This window comes from Candoia aspera, chromosome 4, assembly GCF_035149785.1.
Source record: "Candoia aspera isolate rCanAsp1 chromosome 4, rCanAsp1.hap2, whole genome shotgun sequence".
NCBI classification, from domain to species: Eukaryota; Metazoa; Chordata; class Lepidosauria; order Squamata; family Boidae; genus Candoia; species Candoia aspera.
Window position 1 is genome coordinate 50,242,034 of NC_086156.1, and position 6,412 is coordinate 50,248,445.

The following is a 6,412-nucleotide window of genomic DNA, read 5'->3' on the forward strand; positions in this document are numbered from 1 at the left end:
AATTCAAAGTTGAGAGAGTTGATAAGCAGTAAAGAAAGGAGGGCGTCAGATTCTTTCATCCACCAGTCAAAAGCTAACAAAAGATTATACAAGTAGTCATCATCATCTTGCTCCGCCCCAGTTTCGTGGCAAAGAACACCTGTGCTAACATGACAAACAACTGGTTTAAAAAAAGAATGTTAATAATTTTGTGGATAAATTACTTTTGATAGAAGGAAAATTTCTTAAGGTAAAAGATGCTGATTTCTTAGTGCTGATCAGCTGCAATGCATTGAGTAGTTTCACCTCCACTAACGGGCCAGTCTGCCTGATTAGCCATTCCCACAGCATTGGCTTCTCCTCCTATTTAGTGTGAAACCAACCTTCTATCTGGAAGTTATTCAGTAATATACATTCTCAAGTAGTTAACATGCCATACATATCTGAAAGGTATTACAGCTATTACATCGACCCACCCCACCCAGTCATGCAGGGAGGGCATGTTACGGACCCCATCCGTAAAAGAATTCCATCTAGCAGGGTCTCGGAAGCGTGCCTTCTCTGCTGTGGCTCCCGCCCTTTGGAACATCCCCCAGAGGTCCGACAGGCCCCTTCACTCCTGGACTTCCGAAAAAGACTAAAGACCTGGTTTTGTCAGCAGGCTTGGAATGGGAGGGGGAATAGTTATACCTGGGGATGGCTAGCGCCCTAAGTGATTTTGAGGGGCTTGCTACACTCACGGACTGATTAAAATCTCTTGCCGCTTAGATTTTACTATATTCTTATTTTATTGTATTGTACTGAAATGGTTTTAAGTTTTAACTGCATTTTATTGTAAACCGTCCAGAGTCCCCCATGAGGAGGAGATGGGCGGTGAATAAATTTATTAAAAAATAAAAAAATAAATATATTGGTGGTAAGGGAGCTCATGGAACAAAGCTGTAATTAATCAGCACCTCAGGTGGGTTGAATCTTCATTTATTACCCTTGCTCCATCATCATCATCATAGGCGAATTTGACTGCTACTATTATAGTTTAGAAAATAATACACATCTGGACTTTTGTCTAAAAGAGGTTTTATTTTTTGAAGTTGGGTTGAATCCTGCTTTTTGGTTTTACAGGATTCTTTATGTTCTGCAAATTATATATATATATATATATATATATATATATACACACACACATACATACATACATACATACATACTTTTTTGCCATCTTCATCTTGATTTGTCTCTCAACCAATTGCCCTAAAAACTAGAAAGAATATTCAGTTGGGGAAGTTTCAAAACTGCACTGTATTTTTTTTCTTCAGGGTTATACTAGGACAATTTTTTTTTCCCTGCAGTCTCTCTCTTCCCAAATCCCCTTGCCTCCATGTTTTTTAGTTTTTTTTCTTAGGCTTTTTTTTAACAATTGCAGTGTGTCAGAAAGCTGAAATCATGAAAAGTCGTTTTTAGAGGAGGACTTGATGCCTGAAAAAAAAAATACACAGTGGGTCAAAATCTACTCAGCAACAGTGTATATTTTTAACTTTTGAACCAGAAATATCATATATCTACACCTAAAATCTATGCAAAATAATCCTAGAATCCAGGAATTCTTTGTAGAATGACAGAATCATACTTACATTCAAGAGTAGGAACAACAATAACAATAAAATCACCTATGAGTTGGTTCAAAGCTCTATATCTATCACTTGATCATTAAAGCATTCAAGAATTAGCCTTAATGAATGAATCATTAGAACTCCAGTATTATAGATAGTCCTCAAATAGACATTATTAAGCTCAAGAACAATGTGATGAATATAAACTTAGTCACATTTGAGCATCTCCACTTGATTTCAATGAGTCTATTCTAACTATGACTCATTCTAAATCTAATGCTGTACTTTTTAGAACTTAGATTACTTCAAATGAGTTAGAATAGAGTCAAGCCACTTCCTTTTATTTCTTAAAGAAGATCTATGGGTTTTAATCTTTGTCAATTGCTCTTGATTAGTAAGATGAGTAGGTTAGGTGGATTTTAGATATGAAAAGAGAATGCTGAATCAAGACTTGTTTGCTTAATTTTCTGCAATGCCTTAAAGCAGTGCTAAATCAGAAGCAATGTGGCTAATCTAAATATTGGGCCTTGGCAACTACCAAATCCAACTAAGTAAGCAGGACCAGAGCCCCAGCAACTGCTAGACAATGCTGATGTTAATCCTGCGTGAAACCAATAGCAACTTGTGTTTTTTTCTTGTAAGTATGAATTATAATTGGGATAAGGGAAACACACAATATAATATGTTCAGACTAAACATTTGATGGTAATTTGTGCATGAAATCTTTGACATATAATGAGTAACTTGAGATCTCACATTCTGTTGCTTAGTTTTATCACAACCAATATCTAATATAGCTGTCAGGTTTTGTTCTCTTTATCTCTGCTTTGGGGGCAACTATGGTTGAAAACAGGATTATAAGTAGTGGGGGAAATATATAATTATGGATTTCTTTTTAATTTCTCTTTGTTTTGATTGATTTTGGCTGTCTTGATAACTATATGTTAAAGATAATAAACAACCCATGACATCTTCATGAAAATCATTCTAGAGTCTGATTTCACATTCCTTGCATACTCAAAAGTCCACGGTGGGTGGGTGAGTTATGGGCATTCTCAGACATGATAATCCACTGGTAGTTACAGAGAAAACAATATCATAGACCAGTCCCTTGTATTTATTGTAATTTACCACCCCAAAGAGACGTGCACATAAGATGTATCCTGATCTTCTGAGATTTATTAGACCTGGAAGATGGCCAAGTAAGACCCATAACTGAGGCATGACAGTCCAGCACTATCTCATCAAATATACTTCTGTGCAATCCCACAAAGGAGAACAAACTTCCAGAACATGAATGACTTGGGAACAAGTGTTGGATCAAGTATCATCAGTTTGGCAAGCTGCAGAGTTATAAGTTTATTTTATTCTGACCAGGCACATGCACATGCTTACATGTATAAAGTCATCTTTGAAAGTCTGCGAAGCTACAGAAACCCACAACTGCAATCTAACCATGGATGTAAAAAAAATAAAAATGAATATGTATCTTCTGAGTTACTCATTCACTCACAGTACTTGCTGATTCCTGGGGAAGAAATGGTGGAATAAAAACAGCTCCTCGAAAAACAGAGCCAACAACCACAGCGGAATGAATATCTGGTGAGTGGACCGGCTCTTCGTAATTCTTCTCCAGACAAGGAAAGGACTTGAGATCACTCATAGTACGTGCCATTTTGGAGAGGCGGGGACAGGGAGCTGGCTATCAGGCTGCATATGGTTCAGGTGTGTTCACATTTTAGATCAGTGTTACTCCACTGATGGTAAGTCATTGAGTATATTATGGTCCCAGCAACATAAATGCTAATATCTAAAATGCATGAAGTGTAGGTACAAAATATATAACCTACTTGCAGATAATGGACAATAAACTTTTGCTGGGCTTTATTAGCACTTTGAATCTAGCTAGCTCACAAGAAGTATTGGGCTGCTTATCTGATAAAAAGCAAAAAATATAACAATCCTCTAAGTGTCCAGAAAGAGACAACACAAGAGGTAAAATCAAATTAGTACAGAAAATGCAATATAAGAAAATGCGGCCAATCCTTTCATGCATTTGTTAAAATGGGAGTATTAAATCTATCATTTAACAAAGCATTTGGCAGGGCATTGGAACTTGCCCTGGAAAACGCTTCTTGGCATTTGGATGACGATAAGTAATAGGCTGAGGCCTAGCTGGGATTCCAGGATCTGCAATGTTCAGATATTTTACCCAGCTCATTGGACATACTACATCCGAAATAAACTGCTTAAAACTCTCTTGCTCTGTTACAAAATATAGATAATAGATGCTCTGCTAAAAGACTATATGAGAATAGTTTCTCTAAAATGGCTTTCATTCTGTTTGCCTGATAACTATCAGAAATACTAGACAGTATAATCTAAAAGAATGTATATATAATTTATAATAAGAAATTAAGCATGGACAGTGGACTTTTTGTCATTCATGCATGAGATTGATCATTTGTTGGTAAATGATTAGAGCTTTATAAACATTCTTCACATATATATATACACACACACATACACACACACACAAAACACAACACAGATTAAGATAGGCTGTTCTGATATTAAAGAACTGTGAGGCTGCTCCCATGAGCTTGCTAGTCCAGTTAATCTGGGAGTTCTTCACTCTAGGAGACTCTTCAAAGCTTTCTTAGATGTGCCTATAGAGTGTTAAGTGGAAAGCTCCCAATTGCTGAAATGACTGCTGTCAGGACTCCTCCTGACCTGTCAGCCTTACCAGGTAGGCCAGACAGGAAATATGACCACATAAGCTAATTCTACTTATTGTAAAGCTACATTAAGATAATCTCGCAAGTCTGAAAGTACAATTCTCCTGCTGTCTCCTTTACAGCCAGAGAAACTAGGGAGGGTCCCTTCTCAGCCTCTTGCCCCATCCACTATACAGCTGTGGGCTATGCCACACCTATCTGACCTTTCCCTAGGCAGCATTTCTTCACTCCATCTCCTGAAGTCTTTGCCACATACCATTACATGACCAGAAACTGACTCAAGAGTTTTCAAAACCTTTTGCTGATAAGGAATGTGCTCTAGCCAAGGTGAAATTGGTTGATGCATATAAGGCCAACAGGTATAGTACTTAACCATTTTCTCAGTATGGTTTTATACCCTGAAAAACAAATAAAGAAGGTATTTGTCTCTTCTGAAAAAGAAATGGATGTGGCCAATAGCTAACCAGGAAAAGCTGATAGCAGCCAAGGAGAAAAACCCTACTGTCTTCTGGCCTTTGTTACCAACTCCACTCCAAAACCTGTTTCTGGGTCCAAGAGTTTGCTCATACTTGACAAAAGTGAGTCACTTCCATGAATTAATATAACAGCTAGTGGTAATTTCTGATCTACTCCCTTCTTGACCCACTCTCAGAGACTTGCAAAATGGTAATATGGAACTTGATTCCTGATGAACTTGTAAAATAAAATTCTGAATGGTGAGCATCCTTATTCACTATATGGACTATTTCTTACAGATGCCCATAAAGTGGGGTTCATCTATAAGAATTCCAGTCTTAATAAAGGTAGTAAGTCCAACCCAGCTAACTTCTAGCTGATAAGCTTATTCAGTATGATAAATACATTTATAATACATTTCTCAGTAGGATGATCCAAGAGAAGGTGCTAGCTGAAGAGCAAGCTGACTTCAGTCCTGATTGATTAATTTTTGACAATGCATCACATTAGTTCATTTGGCAGATGCATATTCTGATCACCTGCAAGGAACTCTTCATTGGACTGAAGGCAACTTCTGATTTGAACTTTGTAGAGAAATTATGAGGAAACTAGCAACCATATCTATATGTTGCATGATTATGATGGTATACAAAAACACCTATACTCATGTTAGGAGTATAGGAGTCTTTCTATGCCACTCCCTACTGTAAAGTGTGTTAATGGGATGTATCCTTCTCATCTGCTTTTACTTTTACATTAATTCCATAGTAGAGGATCTCACAAAATGTGTCAGCCCTTCAAGGTAGACCAGACTAGGAAACCAGTACCACATAGGTCAGTACTACTTTTATTGTAAAGCTGTAGTAATAGAATCTTGCAAGTCTGAATGTGCTTCCTCCTCCCTCACTTTATCTTCATGTGAACTAGGAGGAGCTTGTCTGAGATGTTTACTCACATTATATTCTTGCCCTGGGCTCAGGTCCCTTTTATCTGGCCATTGCCTTGGTAGTGGCTATTCCTCCTGTCCTTCAAGGCCATTCCCTCTTTCCTCCACATAATGTGAGTTTCACCCCTAGGTCATAAACTCATCCTCCCTTATGCTGATGATACCATTATTCTTTCCCTGATTCAGGTTGGCCTTCAGTAAAGCATTTGGGTATTAGCAACATTATGCTATGATGAAAAACCAGGAATAAATTACTGTACAATGAAGGTGGCCTTATTCATTGAGAAACATACCAACTGCCACTATAATTGGAAAATCAATGGCATCCCCAATTAAGCAGATTAAGGTTTTCAAATATTTAGGAATCCAGTAACTTCTACAACTTGGAAACAACAAATCTGAAAAATTACAATATGTACCCAAAGACTTCTAATGCTATAATTAGAATCTGTAATTGTAATGGTAATAACTTTGTCTTGGCAGCAGTTAAATTATTTAGAGCAAAGGTATTAAGTGTCCTGCTGTGTTGTGTACAACTTTGCACCTATAAAGATGCAACAGCCTTAAGAGGAATTCATAAGAATTATTCATAATTATTCAGTCATGCTTTGTACCTCAGTCTGTGACAAATGCACTTCTTCAGCTACAAGTGGCTTGTTCTTCTGTATAGTGTACATGAGAAT